This window comes from Drosophila suzukii, chromosome 2R (assembly GCF_043229965.1).
Source record: "Drosophila suzukii chromosome 2R, CBGP_Dsuzu_IsoJpt1.0, whole genome shotgun sequence".
NCBI lineage: Eukaryota > Metazoa > Arthropoda > Insecta > Diptera > Drosophilidae > Drosophila > Drosophila suzukii.
Window position 1 is genome coordinate 10,823,271 of NC_092081.1, and position 16,499 is coordinate 10,839,769.

General features: G+C 35.9%; 1 protein-coding gene across 1 annotated transcript in view; it reads right to left on the reverse strand.

Annotated features, from left to right (window-relative positions):
* Positions 1-13,988, reverse strand: part of mam (neurogenic protein mastermind) — an 81,404-nt gene extending 67,416 nt beyond the window's left edge. Inside the window, exons 1-2 of the mRNA XM_017074269.4 lie at positions 13,679-13,988; positions 13,074-13,180 (exon numbers count right to left, since the gene is read on the reverse strand). The gene's annotated coding sequence lies outside the window, so the exon portion shown is untranslated. The remainder of the gene's footprint in view (positions 1-13,073; positions 13,181-13,678) is intronic.
* Positions 13,989-16,499: the final 2,511 nt, after the last annotated feature.

Here is a 16,499-nt window from a genome sequence, read left to right on the forward strand (position 1 = left end):
CATATATAAATTCGAAAGCGGAATACTTTAATACATGTTTTGAAGTGAAAGATATTATTATTAATATTAAATTCTTTTAGTTTTGTCGCTTAAAACCACTGTACGATTCCGGTTTTTCACGGTCATTCACGGTATCCAGCCAGGATATGGCATATTTTGAGGCCTGCTTCAGGACTTTGGCAAACACACATTTAACTGTGTGTACTTAAATGTAAATGTACCTGGGCAGGTGCGAGTAATCCTCGAAAAGACTCAGTGCGGAACGAGGCAGAACGAAGAAGAGCCTGTGCGCTCGTATCCTTCGAGTCGTGAAGAACCCACTACCGCTCTTCCGGTTCCATCCCTACACCCCGGTCCCCTCGTTTAACACCCCAGAATTAACCCCTCGTTCGCCCGGCCCATTAATGAAGCCTTAAATTGTCTGCAGTTCGCAATGCTTTTTGCTAAATTAACAAACAACGCGCGGAGAACTATAAAAAATACAAATAAAATGTAAAACGGGGTCCGGTCTCTGCTTTACCCAAGTTCCTCCAAAAACCCCCCCTCAAATAGCTCTTAAATATTTATGAGCTACACGTGACGACTGCTTAGAGCCATGAAATTGTCGCTTGCGATAAGCTGAGATCGTCTTAAATCATAAAAATAAAGAATGAATTAGTAGCGAAAATATAAAACTAGTTTTTATGAACACATACGTAGTACCCATTCGAATAAACAATGAAACAAGGTTTAAACTATGATATATTACACAAAATATACATCTAAAAAAGTTTTATTTTCTATAAAAATGTATTTGAGATACTTAACACTAAGACTATATTAGAATTTATACATTATATTATACATTTTATATCATCACCATCATTCTACAAGTTATGTTTACAAAATATACAAAAAAAAAAAAATTCCGTGGACGGCATTATAATATTACCATAAAAATCGAATAAGAAATTATAGCATATTCATAATAAATCATCCAAATTATAAATAACACAAATTCTATTCTATTATCTACATTTTGGCAAGTGCTAATGAATATTGGGCCAGACTCGTGCCCACAGAATATTTTCTAGTTTTCTATTTATATTGTTTTTATGGGCGCGAAAGTTGATTAACGTTAATTAATTCATGCTGCGAGTGGCGTTTATATTTGAACAAATTGGAACTAAACGAGATGTTTGACTGCCCGGAAATGCACACACACACACATACAGTCACGGGCACTGAGATACAAGATGCAAACACACAGATACAATGTTTGACCCAGTAATTAAGGCGTGTTTAGCAGCCGCATTTCATGAGTCTAATTAATGAAGTTCAGTCCATCGCAGTGCTGCCTCACCCCCCTCCCGCTTTTAATGTTCCCCCTCCTTTTTTCTTGGCAACCTGTTTTCCCTTGGTCTTGTGTACACAACAAAAGCAATTTCAGGGAAAACATTTTTCTACCATTTTTCTCGAATTTTTTCTCTACTTTCCTCTGCTATTTAGTAGATGCAACCGAAAACGCTCCAGGCTTGTAAGCACAAAAAATTAAACGCAGTAAAGGCAAAAAGCAGCATCAGTCTAGGACTACAGTACAACTTGTCTAATATGAACGTAATATTGAAAGCCTAAAAAATTCAATCTTATAAAAGATATGACTAGTAATCTAATTCATTATCTTATTTAATTTTTCGATACTACTTAAAAAACAATGTTTGTTTCTAGTTTCTTACTTTAATTATTAGAAGCTTTCTATAGAGAAAGTTTAACTTTACTTAAAAAATACTTTTTTGAAAAAACCTTAACGCTCGAATTCAAATATATGTTAGAACTTAACTAATCTTTTTAAATTAATTTATTATAATTAGTCATAGGTGTATAGCCTTAAAACATTCACCACCAACAATTTCAAGAATGACTAAAATATTATTAATATTAAGTAACATATGCATTGATCTTATTATAATACAAGCTTTCGTTATGTACAGAAAAATAGATATATGCTTAAGATACGATAAAATATTTTTTGATTGCACTTCTTTTAACTTACAAAATACTAACTTATTTAATAAACTCTACTTCATTCTAAAAACCGAAAAAAAATCGACAAGAAGCCTCACAAAAATTTCCGGCAAGGCAGCGACGCCGGCAGCGCAGCAGCAGCGCTGCAACAGAGGCGGCAGCGTGGGAGTTTCGTTAACAGCTGTACCCCAAAATACGCTCTCTCGCTCTTGCTCTTACGCTCTTTTGTTCTCTCTGCACGTAACAACATCCCTGCGTCACGTTGTTGTTTCTGTTGTTGTCCCTGTGGGCTGTTGTTCTTGTTGTTGTTGTTGCTGATGTTCCTGTGCCGCTGTCGTTGTTGTTGTTGCTGGCTTTTTGTCACAGGTCGTTGCACTACCCATACACATGCAACAAAGAGAGCGATGTACGCTGTACAGTGTGACACATGCAGGCCGCTCGGACGACTGTCGTCGGGAAAAACAACACCAACAATAGCGCAGCATCAGCCACCCCCTCCCACCGACCACCCTACCTCTGTGCCCCCTAACAGAACCCACGTAACCCCTTGACCATCCAAAACCCCCATGGTGTAAGTGGGGATCTATGCAGATAACGTTATGCCGAGAATCAAAATACTGTTGTGATGATTCTTAAATCTTTTGTTTACTAAATGTTAATCGTCATGTAAAACAATGGATGCATTAATGGGCTAAACTAAAATTCGTTAGATAATATAGATAATAGATACATAGATATAGGTATTGAAAATTAAATTGGTTCATTCAAAATCAGCCAGAAGATTATTTATCTAATTTAAGAGTCTATAACTAGTTGGGAATTATAAGTCCTCGTGTGGATTTTGTTGAAACATATTGTGAGACATAAATGGAGCCAATTATATATTATATTATATATTTATAAAAATAAGTAGAAGGAGAAAGAAGAAAGAATTCAAATACTGTAGTTCTGATTTTAAAATAATTTGCTTACGAAATGTTAATCGTCATGTAAACAATAGATGCATTAATGGGCTAAACTAAAATTAGTAAGATAATATAGATATTGAAAACTAAATTGGTTCATTCAAAATCAGCCAAAAGCTTATTTATAAAATTTAAGATGCTATTACTAGTTGGGAATTATAAATCCTTAGTGGATTTTGTTGAAAGTCGTACGATGAAACATATAGTGAGACATAAATGAAGCCAATTATATTATATTATTTATTTATATAAATAAGTAGAAGGAGAAAGAAGAAAGAATTCAAATACTGTGGTGCTGATTTTAAAATCATATGTTTATGAAATGTTGATCGTCATTTTAAAAAACAATATATGCATAAATGGGCTTAACTAAAATTAGTAAGATAATAAAGATAATGAAATTTAAATTGGTTTATTCAAATTCAGCTAAAAGTTTATTTTAACAAATTTTAGATGCTTTAACTAGTTGGGAATTATAAGTCCCCGTACGGATTTGGCTAAAAATTGTATGATGAAACATATACAATGTACGACATAAATGGAACCAATTATATTTTATTATATTATATTATTTACTTTATTTATATAAATAAGTATAAACAATGATCAGGCAAACTTTTTTCTTAGCCAAAGTAATTGTTAAAGAGCTTTGTGAACCCAAAACCGAAAACTACTATACGCTGCGCTCATCTCCAAACTCGTATCAAACCTTATAATTAAGGTCAAAGCAATTTATAAGGTATCTTACCAAGGTCTGAATATTATTCAAAGAACTCAATAAAATAGTGAATAGTGAATTCCACGTCTTTTTCAAACATTTTATTGTCATTTTTACGACCCTACAATGTACGCACAAGTGCCGATAAGAAAACTTTCCATAATAACTAAGAAAAGTGTATTGACATTTCGATCATTCCGATGTTGCTTAAGGCCCGTTAACACCTCTTACCTTCCCCCCAAATTGACAATCTTGCAAATGGAAATTTCTTATGCCAATCTTTTAGTAGAATTCATTTGTTTTGAAATGCAAATGCAGAAGGGTAGAAAGAATTTGGCCATAAATATGTAATGAGACAAGTGGCTGCAAGTCCCCATTAAAAGAGCCCAATTAAAACCAAGTGAAAATCGTGCTGCGCGGGATCAAGGGAGTTATTTTCCATATTAATCCTTTTGCATATTTTTTTTTGGCTGAACAAAACAAGATGATAAAGAGTATGCTCAAGTGGTTGAAAACAATTTTTTTTTTGTGATTATTTTGTGTATCTCGCGGGGGCATAAAAGAAAAGCATTCAAATGAACTTTCCTCGCTGGTGTGGTTGTTGTTTTTGTTGTACGTGGCACAAGTGCGGCCGCATGCTCAAGCACACACCCATACACCTCAAGAAAGAACCAGAAAACGTGTTGAGTGGCAAAAAAAAAAAGATATAATAATAATAAAAATCAGAAAGAACGCTTTAGTTGAAAGCCACGAACAGTGGATACCCGCTAATCTCTGCCTAGAGGCAAAATATTTTGCATACCCTAGTAGTATATACTTTTTATATATTGGTAAGCTTCCTAAGAAATTTATACCACTTACATTTAAAGACCTCAGAACTTAAAGTATTTCAAGGGGCTTCAAGCTTTCAAAAATCCCGAGTAACAGATTGAAAATTAATATACTATTATATCTTCATCTTTTAGGCGTTTTCAATATACCCTTCTTAATTTTTGAGTGTCGGGTATAAAAACAAGTGAAGCAAACCAAGGAAAAACAAGTCGAGCTGATATAAAGCCATCTCTGTCTAGCATTTCATATTTAACCTCTTCTTGTTGTTCACCCTTTTCCAGGCAATTTGATTTTCGCAAAAGTTGAGTGCTGTTTTCCCCCCCCAAACCTTCAGTGTTTTCTGCATCCCAATTTAAAGTTTGTGATTTTAAATGATTAATGTCTGAGTCAAGATTTCGTACAATGATTGATTAATTAACGTTGACAACCAACAGCTCTAAAAAAAATAAAAACTGCCGACACACGCACACCCTTACCAAAAACACACAAGCCAACACAGGCGGGCCTTTTCAGTTGCCCAGTTTTTCATTATTTCTTTTTTAGTTAATAAATTGACTTCCATTTTCGTTACGGTCGTTTCTTATCCCCTTCTACCATCTTCATGATATTATTGTTGCTGCTGTTGCGTTCGTTTCCCACCCAAAAACATTTTCCTATGAAATCTGAAACGATGGATGTGCGGACGTTGATGTGTGTGTGGCCAGGTTTTAGCCTTGATTGATTCGAAACCGAGTTTAGTTAGCCCGAGAAAATGTAAGGGGTAGTGGAGATGTGTACACAGAGAGAAATATTTGGGTTTATTTATAATATTATACTTTTTTTAGTTGGTACATTACATAGAGATGTGCTTTAAAAGGATTTGCGGTATAAAGTCAAAAATTAATATCCCAAATTAACATTTTCTTTTCATAATATGATACTATTAGCACTCGGGGTAAAAAGTAAATATATAAATAATATATAATAGTATTTATTATATTTCAAATTTTTGATTTCCACTCAAAAAACCAAACTCTGGATCCAACACTAGGTACTATCTTAGAATTCCAATTCATTTTAAAAGTTTTATATTTACTCGGGTATTCAAATTATATTTAAATGATTGATTTGTGTATAATATTTGGAGATAACACATTTTGTTATATTAAATCCTTATAACCAAAATCTGTAAAATTTTCTCTCAGTGCTCATATTTCCTTTGCAGTTTGCCACTGTCAATCGTGTCTCTTTCTCACCTCTATTTCAAGCCTTATGTGCGTGTGTTTGCAAAGGTGTACACGCAATTAATTATGTTGACAACTGACATCAATTGAAACGCTATCGGAAGGCAATCATCAAACATTAATCGAATGTGACGTTCGGCAGGGAGTTCTGAACTTTGCCTTTGTTTCTCCAAGATTCCCAACTTGCTTCAGTTAACCATATTCAGTGATTTTCATGGCTAAGCAAATAATAAAGCCTTGCATGACTATGGTCGATTTTCTGCAATATAAAGGACTGGGTAAATAATATAGTTCTTTGACTACTGAAGTACTTTGCTACAAGTATCTACTTATTCTTTCATTATGATTATTGATTTCAATTAAAAGAAGATTTGTTATATGATAGGTATGATTCTACCTCTTTAACCACTGCTTATAAAGATTTGCAGAAACTTGTAAACTTTATCTACCCATTAAGTGAAGTTGAATATAGTTTTTGGAAATGAAGGAAGTCTTCCATTTAATTAACATTTAAATGGCTGTATATATTCACAAACTTGAATTTGACTAAATCTCCCCAAATCGTATGTACCCATAAAATCGTACTTATAGACAATCGCCGTATAAGTGTGCCACTACATAAATAGATTTAAATACTGGATTGTTTATACATGCGCATATAGAACATTCCCTTATCGGCTCTGTTCTCCCGAAGCGGATCGTACGACCCCAAAATGGGGCCTTGATTCGGACTGGACCCAGATGGATCGAAGACGGATCTCATTACCTGAATCGCTCGCATTGCATATTCAACAAGATGACTACCAGTTTGTGTGTTGCGACAGATACCAGGCAGATACCCCAGATATAAGTAATATCACCCCGCTATATCTACCCGATCAACGACCTCTCCCACCCGCACTCCAAATTCCGTGGGCCAGACAATGGGCGGCCATTCATCTTTACGTAATTTCGATATCAGAGAAGCGGCACAGAGCACAAACAACAAACAATAAGAAGGCAACACAAAATTGTATCTTTGAAACAAAAGCACGAAAAAAGTGAAAGTCTAATTCAGCCACAGGGAGACCTAACTAACGCAAACCAACTTGAACGGAGAGTACGAAGGGGGTTTTTTGACGGGGTATAATAATTATGGCTGTGTCGAGTAAACTTAATGAATGAATATAAGGAATCTCAAAGTTCACTTTATTCTCCGTTGTCTCACTTTTTTTTACCGCTCCCACCGTCACAATCGAAAGTATCTCGGCATTTTATGGATCTACAATTGTTGCCAGATGTTTTAAACCAGTTTATTTGCCAAAGCCAATTCGAAATCTATAAAAATGTTTATTTATATACTATACAGACGTTTGGTACACATATATCTATATATTTATACGGTCCATATGTGCAGGAAATTCGATGTCGAGGCGATGCGAAGCGAGAAAAAAATATGCTTAGATACAAAAATTTAAATAAATTTTATATAAAAATCCGATAATCGCTGCCTCTGATTTTTTATAAAACAAAGGAAGGCAATTGTGATACGTGACTTCTGATTGCTCTCATAATAAAGTGCACTTGAAGAAATAATTTGAGATTGATTGAGAATATATTATATTATATTCCTATCTCTAATTTTAATTTTAATATTAATTTGTATTTAAATAATAAGTATTTGTTGTTTTTTTTTCTAAGTGTGGATAAATACTTAAAGATTTTTGGCTTCTTTTTCATAATTAAAATGTTGTATAGGCCACTAAATTAATAAATCAATTAAAAAATGTTTCTCTTATAGGGAATACAACTCACTATGTATAGTGTATTTTAGAGATGTATTTGATAAAAAATTCCCACGCGTCCCACTGGACCAACAAAAGCAGGAGGAATAGAAAAAGCAACGAGCCAAGTTAACAGGTTAACAGCCAACTGCTTTCGTTCGATTTCTGCTTTGGCTGGGATCTAATTAAAAATGCATTCGACTTGGCCAACTTGAGGCGACAACGACAAACAGGGCCAGCCAAAACAGCGGTTTAACCAATTAGCATGTTAGGGCCAACAAAAAAGGCAAACTAATGGAAGTAATGAGATGGGGAGGGGGTCTTTTTAATCTGCCCTGCTCAAACCAAAACCACCACCCACAGCCACCCTTTTTAAGTTGGTACATGTGTATATATATATATTATGTTTTTTTTTTAACGATGCGGACGATTGCCCAACTAACGGGCCAGAAAGTATCTTAAGCAGAGCAGAGTATCTGACAGATGCGTAAAGCGTGCCAGCAGATTTTCGAATCATCAGCCGAATGTGTTCAGCCGGCACCCGAACTGAAAAACTGATTTATATTAACCCGAAAAAAGCAAAGAATCTCAAATGAATTTGTAGTACGACATAAAGGCAACGCACGTTTGATGTTGTAGATACATTCTGTTCATGTTGTTGCTACCGCAAAACGGCAACGGCAACGTCAACGGCGAGCAAGTACGGATACGAGTACGAGTACGAGAGTATCTCTCGGGTTTTTCGGACGTGGACGTGCGAGTACGAGTACGAGTATCTGTGGGCATGAGTATCTGGTTCCGCGACGCCACTCAGCACGTTCATTATGGCATTTTGTCAGATACAAATTTCACAGTCGCTCTCGCCCCGAAAGTGTGCCTGTGTCTGTATCTGTATCCGTATCTGTATCTCATGTATCTGCATCTGTATCGGTGCTTCTGCTTTTGCTGTTGTTGCTGCTGCTGCTGCTGCTGCTGTTGCTGTTGCTGCTGCGGTTTGTTGCGCGATAAGCATACGGATATGTCAGTTAATTATTTGTTTATATTTCGTATTGCCTCGCTCTCTTAAACTGTACATACTCGGCACCGTGCGATGTGCGATGTACACATTTCGTCGCCATTGATACGCGTTTATGTGGTCTAGACTCTAGACCGTAGAGTCTGTAGAGTCTAGAGCCAGGGGGCTTCTACATAAAGTGTGCTATAGCCGCAGCTATATGTATGTACAATGTACATGGGCACATCTGTATCGTATATTTCGCATACGATTTTCTGCTGATTAAGGCAAAAGCAAACTCACCCGGACCACAATCCACTGGAGTCTGGTTGATCGCACTGGTTGCGATCGGTTTCAAAATGGGTGCGCTGCTATATGTTCTAAAACCTATCAAGATTATTCCATTTTGAAATGTATTCAAGGACCGCGAAGTCTAAAAACGAATCTTAAAAGGTTTTTACAATGTTGGGATTATTTCTACAAGTTATGGGTATCTTCAAAGTATTTTTTTAATTTAATAAATCTTAAAAGGTTTTTACAATGTTGGGATTATTTCTACAAGTTGTGGGTATCTTCAAAAGGTTTTTACAATGTTGGGATTATTTCTACAAGTTATGGGTGTCTTCAAAACGTCTTTTGAATTTAATAATAAAATGTACTTTTATTTACTTCTTTCTTTTTATAAAAGAAACAAAAAATGTGCAATGAAATTTACTTCTTTCTTTTTGTAAAACAAACAAAAAATGTGTATCTCCACAAGTTATGGGAAACTTCAAAGTCTTTTTTGAATTCAATAATGAAATCTACTTGTTTCTTTTTATAAAAGAAACACAAAATGTGTAATTTATTCAAATCCAATATTGTTTAAATGTTGCTATAACATAACACGGAGAAATAAGATTATTAATTATTTTAATTGTATAATTATTAATTGATAGAGAGATTATTTTTTATTATCAAATTATTACTTTCAGTAGCCTCGAGCATTTAATTAGATATCAAATTCTTTACTAACATTTCCAAGACGAAACTAAATATGTATGTACATAATTGGATTATAAATAGATTAAAGTTTGATTTTACTTTAAAATAAAAGTAAACATTATTGTGTAGTACTTATGGAGAAATGTATTTTCCTGCTATCACTTTCCAAATAAAACTTTCAGTACCAGGAGCCAGAAATGTTTGGGTAAATTGATATCCGCATCTTGGGGGCCACCGGCAAGTGCAGCTGGCACCGCAGAAAGGTGCCTGCAGCAGCAACATCCGCGGCAACATCTACAGCAGCAGTGGCGCAGTGGTGGAGGCAACAGCGGCAACATGCACAGCAGCAACATGTACAGCGGCAACAGCAGCAGGTTGCGGCAGCAGCGAAACAGGCGACAAGGAAGAAAGCACAGGCGGCCCATTCGAAATGGGGGAAAATGGCTGGAAAACCGGTGCAGAAATGCTGCCACAGTCGTCTGTCTGCGTCTCCGCCTTTCGCGAAAGATTCGCTGGTGGTGTTAGTGTGTTCGAGTGTTGCTGGTGCAGCAACTTGCAACATGCGACCACTGCAATCGAGCGGTGAATGCAGCTGAGCGCCTGTTCCAATGCAGCGACCGAACACCTGGAATGGGGCATCCACCTTCGGGATAGCCCGGACGGACTCCAGCTCCCCAACCAAGAGTCCCACTCCGAATCCCAAGTTCCATCTGCACTCGCGTTCCCAGTGTCTCAGGTTGCCACTGCCCCGTTTTTGTCGAGGGCTGTTTTGCGGCAGCAGCAGGGATGTTTCGCTCGGGGGTTGGGAATCCAGATATATACATATTGGTATTGGACCCAAAAAAACAAAAAAATCTAAAACAACAACAAACAAAAAACAGACTGTGGGTGAGGCCACTGCACAGGAGAAAAACCCGAAAAAAGCGTACAACAAAAGCTCAGCCAAAGCGGAAACCTGTTTTGGCCACCGAGCAAAGTGAGTTGAGTGAGCAAAGAGTTAAGTTGAGCAGCAGCATTGACCCCAACTGACTCAACGACAAAATATGCCACAGAAAAGGACGGCAACAGAGTGTCGGAAAGAGATGGAGATGGAGTTTGGAGTTGGAGTTGGAGTTGGAGACTGGAGCCTCGGGGATCTTTCGTATCCGAATAAATGCAGAACATGGTGCGAAATATTTAATACAAAAATGCTGAAAAGGAGTTTGGCCTGACAAAATAAAGCAACACACAAATTCAAATACAGTGGTAGATGCGTATATGAAACCTACAGTAATTCTATCTATAAGTATAGCTCTACTTAAATAGCTTGTAGACTCTCACAAAAGTAAAATGATAGGTCAATCTAATTAAAGAAGTTTTAGTTTGAACTCAAAACTTTAATTTACATTAGTAATATGTTTCAATTCTGAGCTGTCTTAATAATTTTTATAATCTTTGGAAGTTCTTCTTTTTTAAAGCCTACCCTTATGCTATACTTTTAAGAATTTCATGATTTTGATTGTTTTCGGATTTGAAAGATGTAAATTCGATAGTAACTTTTTAGGATATACAAAAAAAAAGGTATCCAGAATAAATAAATATTTTATAGCTCCAAAAATTGGACTTGTTAAGTTTTGTTTACCAAATTGTGAGTCTTTCTGGCAGATAATTTGAAAAAGAGTAAGTCTATAGCACTTAATATACTTAGAGACAGTTCGCGTTACGGAATTTCACCTGTGGCAGCCAACTGCAAGCGAGGTGAGGCCAAGTAAACCTGTTTACAGTTCAAACTTCGCATTCGATATATTCGATGTGAACTCTTTTTTGTTGTGCTGAGCCATGTTCGTCTGGCAGGTTCTGGGGCCGCTTCTTCTTAGCCATCCGAGTGGCTTTAAGCCACCTACGAAGTCGAAGCTTAGGCCGGGTTATCTTCAGCTTAATTGGGTCATTCACACGCGCCACTTGCCCGCCGATAGAGATGGATATATGCGGCTCCAGAGAGAGATAAAGATACAGATGGAGACACCGCTGAAAAACACACATAACTTTTTTCCAGCCTAGCAACAACTTCCGGTGTCTCAAAGACGAACCGAACAAGAAACTGAAGACGAGGCATACATTACATGTTAGACCACTCGAAGACGTATGCGAAGACGGGGGCACAACAAACGGCGAAGAACAGAGGGAGAAATATACATACATGTACAATAAACATATAAGAAAAAAGTCATTTAACAACCGGACAAATAATACTGTTTATCAAGTGAAGAAAGGCATTTAAAATGTCGAGTATGCCAGGTATTGTGCCTAAATGCATGCCCTTCATCGGTATTCCAATGGAATGCAGCTTATATTGGTAAGGGTAAGCTTGGAAGGTATGAAAGTTGTACAGAAGTTTGATGGGAAAATACTCAATAATAAGAGATGAATGTAATATAAAAATTGTCCTTGCTATCAAGAAGTTTTAAAAATTAAATTAGCCTTGAAAACGAAAGATGTACTGTCAGTCCTAGAAGGAATAAAAAAAAATTGTCTTAAGATCATAATCGTAGGACTGTCAAGCCGTGTATTACGTTATTGTCATTGGACAATCTTGGGGATACTTTAAAATTTGAACAGGGGGTAATATAAACTAAGTAAGTTCAATAGAGGTGCAAAAAACATCGCTTTTCCTATGTTTTAACTGGCAAACATCAATGTAACGTCGAAAAACATCGATGTTTTGCACCTCTAAAGTTCAACCGTTTAAATATTTGTTTAAAACATTTATATCCCAAATCTTTTTGATTTTGAGGATTGATTTCCTAACGAGGGAAATCCCCAAATATAAATAAAAGTACCAATCCCTATAAGTAAATATCCTTTAAAAATAGAAAACTCTATGTTTTGTCGATTCAAAACTAGTGTTACGATTTTGTAACTCCCGCTCAAGAAATTCTTAGACAAAGTATTTCTCGAATTGGTTTTAAAGCAGAAGATTCGAGATCTTGCAGATTGAAGTGAATGGAACAACGGTAACTCTCTCCCACTCTCTACCTTCCTCTACCTACAAGGATCAAATCAAATCAAAGGATCAACGATGAAACTGAGAGGCGAAGAGAGAAGCAAAGACAGGGCAAAAACAAAGTCATCAGCCCAAAGACAAAGGCAAATAAATGAAAAGACAAAAGAGACGGCAGTAAAAACTCAACCGACAACTTCTGGGTGTGCGAGCGGGACGGAGTACACACAGAGAGAGAGAGAGAGAGCGAGATAGCGCCATTGTACATCCATCATTTTCTAGGCAATGCAAGCAAAAGCAACAACAACAACGAACTGCAGTTTAGGCTTAGGAAATTATTTGGCAATCTTAAGGCCTCGAAAAAACTGGTCTTGATCTATTTTTAAAAGCCAAGCTTTGGCTCAAGCTGCCTCGAGCATAAAAACATCAATCAAACAAAGTTCTACACGAAAACCGCTTCAAGGTCTTATCAAAATCAGAAACGAAAAAAAAAAATCAAGGCATTTATAAAACCCGAATTCAAACTGGTTTTGAAATGCAAAAACCACCCACACACGAAAAAAAAACGCTATAAACTAATTTGGCGATAAGAGGAGTGCGAAATTACTTACCCAGAAGCTGTGGCGATAATCCAATTTGATTTTGATTTCCTTTGATTGGCTTTTATTTGTATTTCATTTCTATTTAGCACTGATAAATGCTTTGACTTTTAATCCAACTGCAACAACAACAAGAACGGCACAATTTTATTAGATGGCCAATGCAACAACAACAACAATCGTTATTTTGCTCTCTCTGGCGCTCGCTCTCTGTGTGCCTTTGTGTGTGTGTGTTCGAAAAGAAAATCAAAACAAAACACGGCAAAAACACTCGGGAACACTCATAAAACTCAAAGAGAGGGCGAGAGAGACGGAAAGAGAGAGAGAGAGAGTGATCCGCTTTGCTTTTGTTTTAGTTTTTTAGTGACTGCAACATGTTGAATGTGTTTACGCTCTCCCTAACGGTAAATGCTAGTGCTGCAATTTGACAACTCTCTCTTCGTCTCTTTCCAAATTAAACATAAACAATTTACAGGCGGCAATTTCCCCTTGCAACACAGTCACACGCACACACACACACACTCACACACAGGGAAACACAAACGCACACCTATGCAAAGGACGCTGTTGAGGGTTGCATTTTGTTGTTTTAAAAATAATAATAACTATTTCCTTACTTTTATCTCACTATGCACTGTTTGGATATTTTCACTGTTTTCTTAGTTAATCATGAAACCGGTAAAGTGTAACACAGAATCCGCATAAAATATTTTTAAAAAGCTGCTTACTAATTTGTTTGTTTTCTTTTTTTGTCACTTTTTATCTACACACTTAACATTTATTTCCTGTTCACTCGGCATGCACTTTCAGTTATTTTGCAGTGTATTTTTTTACGAGAGTTTTCGACAATTTCGAGCGCTAAAACAAAGAAATCGCGTTCGACCGCAAAACCGCGTCCGACTCGCGCTGTTTTTTTTTTGTTTTGAGTTGAGATTAGGGATGTGAAAAAGACATCGAGATGTCGATACATCGATATTTTTTGTGCTCCACTGTCACGTAAGCGCCGAAAACGTAGTGCCTGAAACGTAAGTGTCAGCAAACGTAAGAGCCACGTAAGTGTCAACAATCGTAATGAGGGAGACGAAAATTGTCTCAAGTTAGTGATGTTAAAATAGGTCTAAATATTAACACATCGATATTTTTTGAAAAAAAAAATGTATATATCGTGAAAAAGACAGACCAGCGCTCTTGACAATCTTGTTGCAGCCCTGAAAGTTTATTTAAATTAATAACATACAGTAATACTTGAATTAATAATAAATATTTGTAACAAAAATCTTTTAAAACAATTACCGCACTTACCACTTAAAAATCTTTGCACTTCCAAATTTAATTTATTTTTTAAAAACACCAAACGTTTAAAATAGTAAAAAACTTAAAAATGATAAGAAACTTTACACATTCATTGTCTTGACAATATATATAAAAAACAGATCATTCTATTTTTTAGAGATCATATACACATTCAATGTGGATTGTTTTGATAATAAAAAAAAGCTTAAAACATATAAAACAGTCTTCATTGTTTTTTTTTACATGCTGCTCTATCAGAAATTATAATTCCAAATTGCAATGTTGCACGGCCTAAAGAATCGATTGTTTTGTGGGGGGTAAAGAATCGATTAAATCGAAATCCAGGTCCAGCTCCTGTTGGTGGCAGTGGTGGCTGGATCTCCAGTTGCTGCTGCTGCTGCTGCAGTCTGCTAATCTCTTATGCTTGTTGCTGGAGTAAATTTTGGACTTCCGGCTGTGGAATAAAGAATGATGTAGAGGATATTACAGGCCCTCGGCAAATACTTACCTTATTCAAAGGATGGCTTGCGACCGTTGCTTCTTGGGACGATACGCCTCGAACTAGAACTACGTCCAGCAAGCTAGAGACTGGACACTGGACACTTATACCTTATTACTGAATTGTGGCAGCCCGTTCTGCCGGATGAAGTAAAATACCTTGCGAACGCCGTCTTTTATTTGGAGTTTTTCCCATTTGCTTTTTTCAGGAGACAACTATAAAAAATAATAATTATAAAGTAAATGGAAAAATCAGGAAATAAAATAAAGTTTTTGGTTTTAAGTGAAGGAGGTTAAATTAAAGTTTAAATGTAAAGTAAAGAGAAGAGACTTTTTTCTACATTTATTTAGAAAGGGATAAGAGATATTCATAAGCTAAGTATTTAAAGAATATTCCATAAAATTAGGAATCGCTCCCAATACTAAAATTACTTACATAAGGGGGTCGTCCCGTGTTGAAGACGTTTTTCTAACTGAATTGTTGCAGCCCGTTCTGCCGGATGAAGTAAAATACCTTGCGAGCGCCGTCTTTTATTTGGAGTTTTTCCAATTTGCTTATTTCAGGAGACAACTATACAAAATAATAATTATAAAGTAAATGGAAAAATCAGGAAATAAAATAATGTATTTGGTCTTAGGTGAAGGAGGTTAAATTAAAGTTTAAATGTAAAGTAAAGAGAAGAGACTTTTTTCTACATTTACTTAGAATGGGATAAGAGATATTCATAAGCTAAGTATTTAAAGAATATTCCATAAAATTAGGAATCGCTCCCAATACTAAAATTACTTACATAAGGGGGTCGTCCCGTGTTGAAGACGTTTTTCTAACGTTTTTTTTGAGTAAAAATAATAAAAACTTTAGAAGTTAAAACACGATGAAGTAGAGGTTGTAAAAAGAAAATTCTACGCTGGCTATCAATCATGATCTAATTTAAAAAATCAAAAAGCATTTTAATTTGCGAGGGTCTGGCTACAGCCCGTAGTAAAAATGTTGAAAAATATACAAAAATAATGTTTTTACAGGACTTTGAATTTATGATTCTAAAAAAACACGTTTTGTTGCTTTATTTTGTTGTGTATAAAAAAAACGACATGACCTTTTTGAACTATTTTACTACCGCAATGAGCATTCCCGGAACTACCTTCCGGGTGGTGTACGTAATTCAATTCAAATATGTTTCATTATTAAATTTAAATATGATTCAGTATTAAAATGAAATTGAAATATTTCTCATTATTAATATGCAATTTAAATATGTGTCATTATTAAAATGCAATTTAAATACGTTTCATTATAAAAAGTTAGGGATGTGAAAAAGACTCAAGTATTCGATATTTTTTGAATGAAAAAGACGGACATTTCGGAGCGAGTGGAGGATGGTCACACAGTCAGCTGATTTCGAATTTGCTCTTCCTCACCTTTCAACAGAAAGTTTGTGCCGCTTGCTTTGTTTGAAACATCAGTTTGACCGCCAAATTAAACATAATTTATAGCGGCCTCCTCAAACAAATATACTTTTATACCATTTTTATTTATTGAAATATTCCATTAATGAAATTCAGGGAGGGTAACTCTGCTATCTTTGATGTGTGTATCGGCTATCTTATTGGACACTTTTAACTCGGCCTTCTTTTCTTGTAAAGTGA